This window comes from Paroedura picta, chromosome 7, assembly GCF_049243985.1.
Source record: "Paroedura picta isolate Pp20150507F chromosome 7, Ppicta_v3.0, whole genome shotgun sequence".
Taxonomy (NCBI): Eukaryota; Metazoa; Chordata; class Lepidosauria; order Squamata; family Gekkonidae; genus Paroedura; species Paroedura picta.
Genome location: NC_135375.1, coordinates 43,663,682 through 43,680,299, shown reverse-complemented (window position 1 = coordinate 43,680,299; position 16,618 = coordinate 43,663,682). Strand labels below are relative to the sequence as shown.

General features: G+C 46.7%; 1 long non-coding RNA gene across 2 annotated transcripts in view; it reads left to right on the top strand.

Moving 5' to 3' along the window:
- The window catches only part of LOC143841770 (uncharacterized), a 73,524-nt gene that overhangs the window by 30,278 nt on the left and 26,628 nt on the right, over positions 1 to 16,618 (top strand). For both annotated transcript variants that reach the window (XR_013232806.1, XR_013232805.1), the window contains exon 3: positions 9,180 to 9,296. This is a non-coding gene — a long non-coding RNA (uncharacterized LOC143841770). The remainder of the gene's footprint in view (positions 1 to 9,179; positions 9,297 to 16,618) is intronic.

Here is a 16,618-nt window from a genome sequence, read left to right as displayed (position 1 = left end):
CGCCCTCCCTGAAGGCTCAGGGCGGTTTACATAAGAACATAAGAATATAAGAAGAATACATGAAACAGTCTATAACATGTGAATAACCATCTGTACACCACCCGTGGCGCCGCGGATGCCACGGACTAAATAAAACAGTAAGGGGTTCTGGGGCGGGATGTGTCCGGGATGAGGAAGGGTCCGGATTGGACCCTTCCTCATGACAGACAATCGGAGGGACTAATCGGCAGGCGCAAAGCGCCTGCCAATTGCTCCCTCTGATTCCCAGCCCCAGCAACTGCGAGCCGCATGCAGTGCGGCTCGCAGTTGCTCCCGGCCTGATGCGGCGAGAGGCACGAAGCCTGAGGGAGCCCCCGCCACAACAAGAAGATGGCCGCCGCCGAGAAGACAGGGAGGGAGTCCCCGCCGCCGAAGGACACACCGCCGCGTCCCACAAGGCAGCCTATGGCCAAAAAAACTCCACGGAAAAGCCTCGGGGAAGGGGCTGGGCAGCGTCTGGGGAAGGGCCTGGCCGGCGTCTCCTCCGTGCTGCCCGGCCTCCTCGGCCACGGACCTCCGCCTCCACCCGCAGCGCGCAGAGAGGCTGCCCGCGACGAAGTCCGAGCTGCCTTCCCGCAGCCGGACCCCCGAGCCCAAGCAGCAGCAGCAGCAGCAGCAGCGCCGTCCCCCAAGCCAGCCAACAGACGAACAAAAGCCACAAAAAGCCTCGGGGAACGGCCTGACCAGCAGCCGCCTCTACGGGGCCGCGTCTCCTCCCTGCTGCCCGCCATCCTCGGTCACGCTCCTCCTCCACTACCCACGGTGCACCGAGAGGGGCCTCCGCCGGCGCGCAATACCCATGCGCGACCGAGAGGCAGGCCAGCGCCGCCTCTGTCTCACGGCCGGCTCACGCTCGCCTCGCCAGCGGCATCTTCACTCCAAGGACAGGAGCAATGCGAAGCCGGTGAGTGGCCCTGCTGTTCTGTCTCGCCTTGGGAGGGAGGAGCGTGGACCCGCTTTTGAGGGCGGGATCTGGGAGAGGAGGGGGGGTGGGAGCGTGTCCTTTACCCTTCCCCATTCTCCCCTTTCAAAGCCCATTTTTATAAATGGGCTTTGAAACTAGTACAATAATAATAACTAATAGTTGTAACCATATAACAATATAACAGTATAAACAATATAAACAATGCAAAAGTGCAATAGTGCAAACAGGTCCAGAGTATACTGGTAGAGTTCTGAGGAGGGGTGGGGGGGAGCAGGGGCCCTTCAGTCATTGTTGGTTATGTCTGGTCTCAACCAAATGCCTGGTGGAAGAGCTCCTTTTTGCAGGCCCTGCGGAACTGTTTAAATTCTGTCAGGGCTCTGATCTCCTCCGGTAGCTCGTTCCACCAAGTGGGGGCCAGAACAGAGAATGTTCTGGCCCTGGTCGAGACCAGGTGGACTTCTTTAGGGCCAGGGATACTTAGCTGGTTGGTAGTGGTGGAGATGGCTTGGTAGCTTGGCTTGGCAGAGATGGTAGAATGCCAGCCGCGCTACCTTTGTGATCTGGGCTTCCATTGGGAGGGAAGTTTCCAGAATCACGCCTGGATTCCTGACGGAGTGAGCTGTAGAGAACTGCACACCATCCAGGGCAGGCAGACTTGCTTTGTCACATGGGCCCTTCCTACCCAGCCACAGGACCTCTGTCTTTGAAGGATTGAGCTTCAGACGACTTTGCTTGAGCCATCTCGTCACTGCTTCCAGGCAGCTGGCTAATGCTTCTGGGGGAAAGTCAGGGTGGCCATCCATCAGTAGGATCTGTCGCGCATGCATGTTTGCGCATGGGCTGCTGCGCATGCGCGGTGCCCGGATCACCCTCCCCCCACTGGTCCGCAGCCTAAAAAAGGTTGCAGACCACTGTTATAGGGAGATGATTAAGCAATCCAAATAGGCAAAGGACTACCCTAGTGATAGGTATCTGATCTTGCCTGAACTATTGGGAGTGAATAGCCCTTTTCCCCCCATTTTCACAACCCAGCTCTGGCAATCTATTAAATGGCAATTTAGAGATTTAAAATTATATCAAGGACAAGTGAGTTAAATGTGTCAGCTTATCCTTTTCAGTGGACACATTGGGGCAAAGGAATAATCTGAGCCCCTTGATCCTCTCCAAAACCTCTTGGAGAGAGGAGCAGTAGGCTCTAGAGACAATGTATTTTGGGCACCTGACTCTGAATCCAAATCTTTTCTCCCAATGATAACTTCAAACAAAGAAAGGGTTTGGTCTTCTTTGAACCAGGGGGATTTGGAGAGGGAGAGATTTCTTTTGCATTTAACAGACACACAGAGCTTTCCATAGACACCCATCAGTTTCATGGGTTCACCCATAATTCATAGAATCATAGAATCATAGAATCATAGAGTTGGAAGGGGCCATACAGGCCATCTAGTCCAACCCCCTGCTCAACGCAGGATTAGCCCTAAGCATCCTAAAGCATCCAAGAAAAGTGTGTATCCAACCTTTGCTTGAAGACTTCCAGTGAGGGGGCACTCACCACCTCCTTAGGCAGCCTATTCCACTGCTGAACGACTCTGACTGAGAAAAACTTTTTCCTGATATCTAGCCTATATCGTTGTACTTGAAGTTTAAACCCATTACTGCGTGTCCTTTCCTCTGCAGCCAGCAGAAACAGCATCCTGCCCTCCTCCAAGTGACAACCTTTCAAATACTTAAAGAGCGCTATCATGTCCCCTCTCAACCTCCTTTTCTCCAGGCTGAACATTCCCAAGTCCCTCAACCTATCTTCATAGGGCTTGGTCCCTTGGCCCCAGATCATCTTCGTCGCTCTCCTCTGTACCCTTTCAATTTTATTGATGTCCTTCTTGAAGTGAGGCCTCCAGAACTGCACACAGTACTCCAGGTGTGGTCTGACCAGTGCCGTATACAATGGGACTATGACATCTTGTGATTTTGATGTGATGCCTCTGTTGATACAGCCCAAAATGGCATTTGCCTTTTTTACCGCTGCATCACACTGCCTGCTCATGTTTAGTTTACAATCCACAAGTACCCCAAGGTCTCGTTCACACACAGTGCTACCTAGAAGCGTATCCCCCATCCAGTAGGCATGCTTTTCATTTTTCTGACCCAGATGCAGAACTTTACACTTATCTTTATTAAATTGCATCTTGTTCTCATTTGCCCATTTTTCCATTGTGTTCAGATCTCGTTGAACTCTGTCTCTATCTTCCGGAGTATTTGCCAGTCCTCCCAATTTGGTGTCATCTGCAAACTTGATGAGTAGTCCCTCCACCCCCTCATCTAGATCATTAATAAATATGTTAAAAAGTACCGGGCCGAGCACCGAACCCTGAGGTACCCCGCTACTCACCTCTCTCCAGTCTGATGAAACACCATTGACAACAACTCTTTGAGTGCGGTTCTCTAACCAATTCCCTATCCACCTAACGATCTGAAAATCCAGATTGCAGTCCTTCAACTTATCCATCAGAACATCATGGGGAACCTTGTCAAAAGCTTTACTAAAATCCAAGTAAATGACATCAACCGAATTTCCCCGATCCAGCAAACCTGTTACTTGGTCAAAAAAGGAAACTAGGTTGGTCTGGCAGGACCTGTTGGAGACAAATCCATGCTGACTTCCTTGGATCACCAAATTGTCCTCCAGATGTTTGCAGATCGCTCCCTTTAATATCTGCTCCATTATCTTCCCCACAACAGAGGTCAGACTCACTGGTCTGTAGTTTCCCGGGTCATCCTTCCTCCCTTTTTTGAAGATCGGAATAACGTTTGCTCTTTTCCAGTCCTCCGGGACATCTCCAGTCCTTAAAGAGGTTCCGAAGATGATGGACAAGGGCTGTGCAAGTTCTCTGGAAAGTTCTTTGAGTACTCTCGGGTGCATTTCATCTGGACCAGGGGATTTGAACTCATCCAGTGCAGCTAAATGCCTCTCGACCACCTCTCTATCCATGTTAACCTGCCACCCAGACACTATCCTTTGGCTACAGCCATCTCTAGATGTGCCTAAACACTTAGACCTGTGGGAAAAAACAGATGTAAAATAGGCACTAAGCCTTTCTGCTTTCTCTGCATCTTTCGTTAGAGTTTGTCCATCCGCACCCAACAGCGGGCCTATTGCCTCCTTTACTTTACGTTTGCTCCTCACGTAACTGAAACATCTTTTCTTGTTACAATGGGCTTCCCTGGCCAATCTTAGCTCACTCTCAGCTTTGGCCTTTCTGATGATTGATCTACAGTGCCTAGTAACCTGTAGGTACTCTTCTTTAGAGCTCTGTCCTTCCCTCCATTTCCTGAACATTTTCCTTTTCTTTCTTAGTTCCTCTTGAAGTTCTCTGTTCATCCAAATAGGCTTCTTAGAGCTCCTGCAGTGTTTTCGTCTTTCTGGAATAGTCATTGATTGAGCATGCAATAGCTCTTGTTTGAGTAGCGCCCACCCTTCACATGCTCCCTTCCCTTCCAGCATTCTCGTCCATGGTATGACACTCATCATGTCTCTGAGTTTATTAAAGTTTGCCCTACGAAAATCCAACATCCGCGTCTGGCTACAAGCTTCCTTGGCTCCCCATCTCAAAAGGAATTCTATGAGGACATGGTCACTTCCCCCTAGGGTCCCCACCTCCTTCACCTCATCCACCAACTCTTGCCTGTTGGTCAGTATTAAGTCCAGTATGGCTGAACCTCTTGTGGGTTCATCTACCATTTGATAAATGAAATTGTCAGCCAGGCAGGTCAGAAACTTGCATGACTGAGGACGCTTCGCAGAGTTTGTTTCCCAGCACACATCTGGGAAATTGAAGTCACCCATGATGACAAGGTCCTGCCGTTTGGATATTTTCTCAAGCTGCTCACAAAGTGCAGCATCCACATCCTCTCGTTGGTCAGGCGGTCGGTAGCAGACACCAACCACCACACTGTTTGTTTTCCCCTCGCTTATTTTCACCCAGATGCTTTCCACTGTAGATATGCTCTCCTTCACTAGAATTTCCTGACAGGTAAGCCCTTTTCTCACATACAGTGCCACTCCTCCACCTCTTCGATCTATTCTGTTTTTTCTGAACAGTTCATATCCATCCACCATTACATTCCAGTCATGAGAATCATTCCACCAAGTTTCTGTGATGCCTACTAGATCATACCTTTCCATCAGCATGAGAAGTTCCAGCTCTTCCTTTTTATTGCCCATGCTTCGGGCATTAGTATAAAGACATCTGAATCCTTTTACTTTTGGTTCCCTATGAGCTGGCCTTGCCGGTTGGGCTGCCTCTGATAGTTTTCCTTCCATACACTCCCTATGTTGATCGTCTCCTTCCCCTAGTGGCTTTAGTTTAAAGCTCTCCTGATGAATCTCCCCAGGTTCCTGCCAAACACATTCTTCCCCAGTTTTGATAAGTGCAGTCCATCAGGTGCTAGTAGGCCTTCCTCAAGAAAGCCTATCCCATGGTCCCAGAAACCAAATCTCTCCTGCCGGCACCAACTACGCAGCCAGTGATTCACCTCCATTATCTTCCTCTCCCGACGCATTCCTCTTCCCTTGACAGGCAAGATTGAAGAGAATACCACTTGTGCCCCCATTTGCTTGAGCTTCCTCCCCAGATCTTGATAGTCTTTTTTAATAGGAGCGATGGTATTCAGGGACATGTCATTCGTTCCCACATGGACCATCACAAATGGGTAGCGATCCGTAGATTTGAGGAGTTTGGGCAGCCTTTCTGAAACAGAAAAATAATTGTACATACAGAACCATGAAGGCACAAACTTGAAGTGCTTTTCAGCAGTTATTCAGTGCCCCTGCCTTCCAGGTCCATTTTAGCCCAAGCCTGATTACCTTGTGGAAGTAATGAAAGTAATGAAAATGTCTTTGTAGAACATACCTGATGGATTAGGCTTGATTCTATGTTCCCAGGGGAGGCTTGCCTGTTTTAAAACTCCTGATGCCATTTCCATGGAATCGTTTCAACAGCATAGTCAAATAAAAAGAACAAATGTAAAAGGCATCTTGCAGGGTTAAAATAATGATCAGAGGACAGGAATCCAACTGATGGGGGGGGGGCTAAAGAAGTTTCATTTATTTGCACTGATTAAGCTATTGAGAGTTGATGCTGCAGTGCAAAAAAAAAAGCAACCAGAGAAAAAAAGATGACCTGAAGAGGGGAATTTTCCTGTTATCTCTCACAGATGCATTTGCACAGCCAGCAACATAAATCATAAAACATCTTGACCTGCCAGCCCATAAAGTATCAATTATTGGGAACAGTGCATTATAAGACTTGATAGATTAGAGATCTGATTCAGTTTGTGAAATCCAGGGTTGCAGAAAAGCATGTAACTCCTATGCAATAAAACCACAGATATGCTAAAGCTTCAGACAGAGGTAAGCAAAAGAAACTTCCCCAGGCCAGGACCATTATTAGTGGAGTCCCCCCAAGTTCTCAATGGCACCAAAGTAGATATTCGTGGTGTATAATAGGGGTGCATTCTTCTAAATGCATGTCAAGAAGATATCTGTTCCCTTACTGGTTGTCTGCCTCACCCTCCCTCCCATTCAATATGATTTAAAACTAGACTCCTGGCTCAGGAAAACTGGCCTTTAGAAATAGAATGGGTTGGATGAGAGACACAGGCCAAATAGGCCGAGAGGGTGCTCATATGGAAGCAGAGCTAATCCCCACTTCCATATGATACAGTCACTCGGCAGGCTCCCTCCCGGGGCTCCCATAGATTTGGCCCTCATTTTCCAGAGGCTAAGGGACCACAAAAGAATCTGTGTTCCCCTAGCTCACTGCAGGGGGTAATGGGGCCTGTTGCATAGCATGCCTATGTGGATCCTACAGTGGCCTAGAGGGGGCAAAAATGCCCTGGTCAGCATCGTAGCGTTTTGCTGTGCCACAAAGTGAACCAGGGCATTTTCTTTTACTTTGCAGAAAGGTGGGGCTGTGTTCTACACAATCCCACCATCCCGCAAAATAAAAAAAAAACTCTCCCCCCTCCTGCATGATGGAACCTATCCACCGCTGCTGTGTTTCTCAGGGGGACACATTTTAGTGGGGCATCAGGTATCCTGTTGAAATATGTCCCCTGTGGGGACACATTTCAGCGCCAGAGCAGATCTGGCACTGAAATGTGTCCCCCATGGGGACATAGAAAGCTGTGGAGCATAAAGCTCCGCAGCACCACACTGCCAGCAGCCTGGCACAGCCACCATTGTGCAGAAAGGTCCACAGTAGTTCTTTCAGAATTTGGGCAGGATCTAAAACAAACAAAGCAATGCATCTCTTGATAGCTACCACAGATGGTCTCCATTGGAAAGCCAAGACACTCAGGATTTCTTTAGCCTTCCTTGCAGGGAAATGGAAAGCTTAAAAAAAAACTGTATTTGAGCCTGAAGCATTTTAGGTAGTCATGACTTAGGCTGTTTATTCAGTTAGTTAGGATATTATTATGCTACCTATTCAGAGTCATCTTATAATTAAAAGAGTGTTGCAATATAAAAACTAGCTATTAAAAACAAGCATTAAAACTATGCACAAAACAGAAAGACCATTAAAAATCTGGTAAGATCAACCCCCTAACTGTCAAGCGCTGACAAAACTCACAAACAAAACTTCTATAAGAAGAAAGCTTTAATTGGCAGTAGATCAGATCACTATAACGTTCGTAGTCAAATCTGTTCGATGCAAGAACAGCAGGCACATCAATACTTTTCTCCCGCCCAAAACTTGAGCGTTCCCAAGGGAGGGGGGAGCCCCTCACCCAGGTGCCATCCCAGGCTTCCTGCCAAGGTGTTGAAGTTAGCGCGGCCTTGGTCAGGCCGGCGCCTCAGGCTAGCTGATAAGCTGTTTACAGGAACCGGGAAACATTGTTTCACATTAGGGGGGATATGCAGTGTGAAAATGCAAGGATCAAAGCTATGGGGAATCAAAGGAAAAACTACAAGCAGGGGCTTTGGTTACATGGGGATGTTTTGGTTACATGGGAACGTTCCAGCAAAGGCACAGTACAGACACAGCATACAAGATGGAGTCAGACAGGTTCATTGAACAGTAATCATGGCAGAGAGCAGGGACTGATCCTGACACTAATTAAATGGCTGAATGAAAAAATGTGTTAGACCAATTATGCATGGCAGTAGCCATGCCGGGCTGCTGCCGGGTCCCTACACTGGGGTGGCATGCTCCACCGCTGCCCGCATATGCACGGGGGAAGGAATCCCCCAGTGTATGCAGACTGCCCTGGCATAGAACTCAAACCCAGTTCTCCAAATTAGAGCCTGCCTCTCTTAACTAGTATACCATGCTGGCTGTTAACTGGTAGACAGTATACTACAAGAAAAGATTAAGCATATCCTACAGGGGGCAGTAGAGGAGGTGTGTATTTAGCATAGTTAGAATAGAAACTTCCTGATAGTTTTCAAAGAGTCTCATCCTATGTCCTGCTCCTTCGATCACACTTCTTCTGTACTTGCCTCCAGAACAGACAAGATGAACAACAGAACAGTTACTGTTAGGGCTCTCCCTATATATAGGTCCATTCCGCACTACTTAAATGTAGCCAAAGTCTTAGCTTTTGTAAATGCTATTAATTTAACATTCCACATGACATTGTAAACAAACCACAAAACTCTTGCCAAACTCCAGCAACAATCAGAATTTTATAGCGCTTAGGAGGAAATCCAGAAAAGTGGATTCCCCCTGAAAAAACCACTACACTTCTGAGCACAAGCCACAACATATCAGCGAAAGACATGTGCATTCTCAAAATAGCGGTAGAAAGAATGTCCCTCTTTAGCTCTTGCCCCCAAACTCCCGGAGATGCGATCGCCATTTTTTCCCCTTTAAACCAGCGAAATCAACGAATAAGCGAGGCTTCTCTGGCTGAAGTCCCTCCACAAGCAATTCAAAAGTTCTTAACAGTGAAACAAAGCTCCCTTCTGCAATTTTCTTTAAAGTTCCCATCACAAAACAGCCCCCTGTTCGACACAGCCTGTGATTTCGGCCAGAAATTGCATTTAAACGATTAAGCACCAGCTCCTATGCCAGCGAAAAAGGTCTTGAGACATCAAATGAACAAATACTCATTGCTACTGGTGTTTTCGGCTTTTAAAAAAACAGTTTTTAAAGGAAAAGGGGCTTTTTGGGAGCACGAACACAACAGTTCATTGGCTGTTCTGTTTGATTGACAGCCAGAGGTGGGAAGAAGCGTGGAAAAATATCGCTTTGTTGCGATTCCGACAAGACCGGAAACCTGTGGGGAATGAATAGACCGCTACTGGGACTTCAATATTCCACTAGAATTGAAGGTATGGGGAATGATGAAATTCCACTATTAATATACTTACTGCATACTGCAAACATTTAGCAACATTGGTCATTGTGCGGAATGGCCCATAATGTTTGTTTCTCTTTTCTTTTAAGCAGCTTAATCTTTGCATATTTAAATTCTGCCAACAGCTTGTATCTGCTATAACTTTCTCTTCTGTGTTTTCTGTGAGTTGCAGACATTTTTGGGAGAGCTCTCTGACAGAATGACCCAATCCTCCCTCTTTCAGACTTCCAGCAGAAGCACTTTTGCCCTGGGCAGCCAAATGGTTCAAAAGGACAAGGTAGATAGAAGGGCAGGTATCTAAGTTCACAGAAGGTTCATATATGTATCTAGATGTGCAAATTAGGTTTCTGCTGAAATGTTTCCCTTGAACAGGTGGGAATAACTAAATGAATGAAACAGATTTGGTGTTTTCAAGTTAACCATATAATGTAAATGTGATGTATTACAAATGGGAGAATAGCCAAATCGCAACCTTTATAAATATTCTTCAGAGAGTCCAACTTTAAATCTATCCTTGATTTTCCTGCTTATCACCTGAGCAGAAACACAGGAAGTGAGGCAAGTATTTCCTCCCTTCCTTTTCGTAATTAAAGCTTGTTGCATTAGACTATAAAGATAGGAAACAATAAAATATTATTTCCAATCTCTACTGCTGGAGATGTCTCTAAATAGGGCGGTAATCAGAAAATGAGGAGCAATTCAGCATCACTCCGACACTGCAATGTTACTTCCAACATGAACTAGACATAACATGCTGCCAGTGTAACATTGTGAGGAAACTTCTGGCTCACATTACACCAAATAGGAAGGTCCTCAGACTCCTCGCCTCCTGCAGTCTCTTGTTGAAGACTGCAGTACTAGGCTAGAAACACCAACAATAGTGCAATAGCAGTTATTTAGGTGGGTTTTTAAAAAATCAAACAGCCCTCCAGTGGCATAGCAAAGATAACAGCAACCGTGGCTGCAGGAAAAGCTAATCCAACCAACCATCACATCTGAACCGGACATTTTCAATTGCCAAACCTATTCAATACCAAATTTGCAACATCCTTGATTTGCTATTTCTTCTATGCTTCTCTTCACCTGAGAAGAGAATCTCCAGGGGAACTTTTGTTTCTTTGCTAGAGCTCTAAGAGCCTGCTCCCTCAGCCAACGGACAGTTGACTGTTCCCATGAGAATGAATTACAGGCTGTCTGTAGGGCCTTCAGGAAGTGTTTTGGTTAATGTTAGGGTTATCAACCTCAATGAGAGCCATGAAGTTCTCCCTGAATTGCAACTGATAGTCAGACTTCCTTTCAAGTGGCTGTGGAAGCATCTGAAGGGAGGCAATCTGCACTGTGGCACAATCCACCCAGCCCTTCTCTTACTTTAGTCCATACTTGTTCTCCCTCAACCCTCCCCCTCAACTATGATATGGAGAAAGAGATTGACTCCCTCTTTTGACAAGAAACAGACACAATTAGGGATGCCAGTCACCAGGTGGGACCTGGGGATCCCCTGGAATTACAGCTCATCTCCAGACTGCAAGGATCAGTTCTCTTGGAGAAAAAAGATATTTCAGGGGAGGGGTGGGATTTTATGGCAATGTAACCAATGAGGTCTGTCCTCCCCAGGCTCCATCCCCAAATCTACAAGACTTGAGATCTTGAATCTGGCAGTCTTACCCCTCTATCCCCCAGCTCTTGCCACGGAAGACCTGACAATCATAGAATCATAGAATTGGAAGGGGCCACACAGGCCATCTAGTCCAACCCCCTGCTCAGTGCAGGATCAGCCTAAAGCATCCTTGATATATGTCCAACAACTGCTTGAAGATTGCCAGTGAGGGGGAGCTCACCACCTCCTTAGGCAGTAAATTCTACCGCTGAACTACTCTCACTGTGATTCCCCCTGCCCCCCCCCCCGATATCTACACATAAACTATGCATTACTGCAGGTCCCATCTTCTGCTACTAACATGAAATGCTCCCTGCCCTCCTCTGACCGCCTTTCAAATACTTAAATAGAGCAGTCATGTCCCCTCTCAACTCTATCTTCTGGGGTATTCACTACTCCTACCAATGGTGTCATCTGCAAATTTAATTAATAGTCCCTCCATCCTCTCATCCAGGTCATTGATTAAAATTTGAAAAGTACCGGTCACAGTACCGAGCCCTGTGACACCCCACTGCTCATCTCCCTCCATGAATCCCCCACCAACATCTTGGAGGGCTGTTAGCGCAATGTTCTGGCAACTCTGAGGAGGGGCCCTCTCGTCTGGCCTCAACCGAATGCCTGGTGGAAGAGCTCTGTCTTGCAGGCCGTGCAGAACTCTGTAAGCTCTGACAGGGCCCTCAACTCTTCTGAGAGCTCATTCCACCAGGTCAGGGCCAGGACCGAAAAGGCCCTGGTCCTGGTCGAGGCCAGCTGCATTTCCTTTGTGCTGGGAACCACCAGCAGACTTGTACCCACAGAGCAAAGTGTCCCGAAGGGAGCATAAAGTGATAGGCTGTCCCTCGGACATTGGATTAGTTATCGCATGCTGCTGTGATTTGCTTTTTTTCTTCTTCAAAAAAACATGCCGCAGCAACCTGGAGGGAAATATCCACCCTCCTTCTTTGGCAAAACAGGAAGAGTACTGGAAGGGGTTCTGCATAACAGCCCTAAGGGTTGATTTACAGATTTCAAAGTCAACCATGATCGGGTTGCCAGCCTCCAGTCAGTTCCTGTAGCTATCCTCCTAGTTCAACTGATCTCCAGTGGCAGAAATCAGTCCTCCTGGAGAAAATGGCCACTTTGGAAGGTGGACTTTATGGCATTATACCTCATTAAAGTCACCCCCTTCCCCCAACACGCTCCTTCCTCAAGCTCCACTACCAAAATCTTCAGGTATTTTCCAACCTGTGGCTAGCAACCTGACCATCAAATGGAATTTAGGTCAGACTTCTGCTTGGAATTCCATGTTGAGGACTCATTTCCAAATTTGGACTGGGAACACAAAGTGCAAGGAAAATGGCCTCCATCCTTGCTCCCATGCCTTTTTCCCAACCCAGAACCACCACTGAGAGCCACTATTTCTCCTATATGAAAAACATATGAGGAGACATCAATGCACACAAGTTTCCCAAAAGGGCAAATGACAGTTCAGCCGGGCCATTTCACATCATGAAAATGGTGGGGAAGTTTAAAACCCTTTCTCCTCACACGCTGCAGTCCTGAATATTTAACTTGGACTCCTGAGTGTCTGGAAATGAATTTCCTGACTGGGAACTCCCATAATACATCTGATCTGTGCAAAGTCTAGGGTGGGGGGGGAAAGAAATATGGATTCTGTAATGAACAAACTGTAGCCTGAGCTGGGAAATGCCCAGAGATTTAGGGGTTATTAAATCAATGGGTTCAGTCAGACACAGACACTCAGCTCTAACAACCAACAACTCTACTAGAAATACTGAACACAGATAATTATAACTGGGGAACTTATATACATGCTTGAGACTCCCACCAGGACTCCCACAAATTGGCGCTTCATGGAGGCCAACGATAGGTCCATAACACTGCTTGCTGATTGGCTGTAAACCAGGACTTGGCAAATTCCTAACAAGAATTCAGGATTACAGTCCTTGCTCTGAGCTTGTGGTTTCTGAATGTCCACAGATACAACAGGGGTGCAGTCTGGGAAAGGTGGAGTTTGAGAGAGGAGGCACAATACCAGACAGACCACCCCCCAGTGCAACCATTCTCTTCAGGCAAACTGATCTCTGTCACTTGAAGATCAGTTGTAATTCTGGGTAATCTCCAGGAGGTTGGTAATACAAATAGGAGCAAATGATTCTAGCAAATGTGTAGCCTACTAGCATCCCTTCCCTTCTCTTTACTATCTTGTTGCCAACAGAGAGAAAAAAAACCCAGTCTGGTAGTGAAGAGCTTTTATTATCCCTGGATAACTGCTCTTTCATGTAATGCTTCAGGCTCCTCAGTTGAAGTAGAGGGAAGTCAGTAGGACAGCAGTATGCAACGCTTGGCTAAATATGTAGCGGGATGAAGCAGGATAAAGTATACATTTCAACCACTGCTTTCAAAATGGTTCCTATGTTCCAAATGAGGGCCAGACTAGACATTAAGGTGGCCTTGGGTCCTACTCATGACCACCAATGTCATTTTAGAGACAAATTCAGCCAATTAAAAATGTCATATGGCACAGTGGCAACAAAGGATCCCCCTCCCTCTCCTTTTCAAGTGCTGATGCTACCATGGGAGGGCTTTAAAAGGTGCCCCAGAGGAGAACATGATCTCCTTTTCCCACTGCCAGCACTTTTAAATGGCTGAACTTGTCTCTAAAATGATATTAGTGGCCACAGGTCCTACTCGAGGCCACCGTAATGTCAAATTTGGCCCTAAGATTGTAAGCGTATTTGCAAAGGCATTCAGCCAACTGCACGAGCACATTTATTCAAGTTTGTACCATTTGGTTGTAAGTAGAACTGGGCATCCTGTTCCCCCACCCCCTTCTGCTTTTATTTTTCAGTTTAATATAAATACAACTGACAGGCTTGGAAAGGATCTTTGCTCAGCTGTTCCAGCCATAACATTCTTCAGTTTTACCATCGGTTCCCACTACATTCCAGCATTTGGAATCAGGAATTGTTCCCTGTTGCTTGCTAAAAGATATGCTATAAACCACAGCTGAAGAAGTTCCAGTCATTGTAAATCATTCTGTTGGCTCGATTTTGAAATCCTCTTTTGCAAAAAGTTATTCAGAGGTCTTTAGAAATAGCTTCTGGGAAAGGTGCACAGGGACACGTGCTAGGCCTGCCCAAACAACAGGATGCTGCTGTGGGCAGGCCTTGCTCTTCCCCTCCGACCTTTCTCCTTTCTTGTAGGACCCACTGATTGCAGGGCTTTGTCAGTGTGAGCAGGAAATGGGACCAGCCGTCCAGTCCACAAATCAAGGGGCTTTCCGCACTCCTTCAAAATCGCACAATGGTTGCCAATTGAAAATGCTACTCATTTGCCATTATGCACAACGTCATTGACAATCTGCCACACGCCTGAAACCGATCCGCAAAAAGCGCTTCCTTGTAGCGCTTTCAGGGAAATCCCCAAAAGTGGATTCACCCTCCGGAAAGCGCTACACTCCTGCAACCAATCTGCAACACTAGTGGGAAAGTTCTGTGCGTTACCATTGTTGTGGTTTCTACAAAGTCCCTCCCCCTAGCTCTCTCCTCTGATCTTCCGGCGAAGCGATCGCCATTCTTTTTTCTCCGAGCGAGCGGAGATCAACGCACCGGTGAGCCTCCGTTTAGCCAGTGAGGCTTCCCCAGCTGCAGTCCCTCCCCAGAGCTGTTTACAGTCACTAAGTACAAACAACAGAGAAGCCCGTTTGCTGATTTATTTTCCCTTTATTTTTCACACTGTTTTCGGCCGAAAATCGCGCCCGTGAGGGGGGGGGTGTTTCACTCAGGGGGAGCGTGGCAACGATGAAACGGCAGCTCAAACACACCTGCCAGCTGGATGGGTCTCTCCGTTGCAACGAAGCAACGCATATTTGTTGAAACGTGTGTGTGTGTGTGTTTTTTTTTTTTTAAACCTTCCTTAAAGGGAAAGGGGCTGTTTGGGAGCATGCTAACGGCCGCCCATTGGCTGCTTGACGGCCAGGGGCGGGACGAGCTCAGCAATAGCGCTTCCTTTCTAGCGATTTTTGCCGAGACCGGAAGCCTGTGGGAAACGATGTAAACACAACTGGATTCCACTACAAAAGCAGGTATGCATAACGACAAATTCCACTATTTTAAATGGCGATTTTTCGTTCAGCAAACAATTTGCTACAAGGATCCCGGTGCGGAAAGCCCCCAAGAGTTCAGCCCTTGCATCTTCATCAGTGCCACAGAGAACCCTAGCATGCATCTATTGGTTGGCATGTTGTTGCAGCAGCATGGATGGATCTCGGATGGTATGACTCATCTGTTCTTATTTGAGAGTCTCTGACCAAGCAAGCTGGGAATTCAATGGTAACAATGGATCTCCTGGAATTACAACTGATTTACAGGCTACAGAGTATTGCTCAGTGGCGGGGCTGGCCAGGCAAGGGAAGAAGTGTGCCCTCTGAAAAACAGCTTCCATTGCTTGACCTCTGGCTGCTGCTGCTGGTCTCTACTGGTTCCATCCCCTTGACCTCTTCAACCAACCTTCTGGCGATATTAATTTTATCCTTTTTATGTAGATTAAATTGTTGCAGCCCACCCTGAGTCACCAGAGAGAGGACAAGAAATGAGTAAAATATTATTTTGGAGAGGGGTGGGTTAGAAATCTCAAAAATAAACAAATAAACAAACAAATAATCTATCAATTTACCTGGAAAAAAGCGCTACTTTAGAATATGGATGTTATGCCCCACTGCAGTCCCTCCTCTCTCCAAACCCCAGCCTTCTGAAATTCAACCCAAGAAATCTCCATGAACCAGGAATGAATCTGCACTGGGCTTTTTAGCCCTGTGACCCCAAATTAAAGAAAGTTATCTACAAATTATTCTATTTCCATTTTGATATTTAGCACTTTAAATTTTCCTTCTGCAACATCTGTGATTGATCCGTGGTGACCCTACCTTTCCCCTGTGATAAGTCAGTATATTTGAGGAAACCTCAGAGACCCCAGTATTAAGTGCAGATGCAACCATCTGCATTTTGCAGGATTAACTTCCTCCCTGGTGCCTCCAACACTGACATAGTGAAGCAGTCTGTCACTGATTGGTCAGAGCATCAATTCAAAGACTACCTGGTTCCTGGTTGCCATTCCCTTGACTTATTTTTGCCTTCATTTTGGGATATGTTATAAAGTGACTGTACTCCAAAAGCCCACACTTCTATGAGCAGAGATTTGCTCTGGGATTTATTTTCCCCTCCTCATTCTCTGTGTAGGCTGCAGTTCAGCCTTAATTGTGATTTTTTTTTTTGCAAAAAAAAAAAAAGTGCGGTAATTCAGAGCATCCCCAGGGAGAGTGGCAGGACTCCCTTCCATCATAAGATAATGGGAATATGGGAGGCAGTGGGAAACCCTTCATGGGAGCAATAGAGACATCTATGTGAGTGCCTCCCAGTGTGCCACTTATACTACTTTGTGCCATGTTTAGATTCCCCCCTCCCCCAATTTTATCCTGCATCTTACAGCACATCTACTTTAAGGGAGACTGCTGCTGAGCTCCCAGACAGGAAGACTTGCATTGCTCCTACGTAATTGCTCCTACGCAATTGCTCCTAGGCATTGCCCCTACACACCTACGCATAGATTAAATTGGGGTGGACTTAAAACCTCTGGGT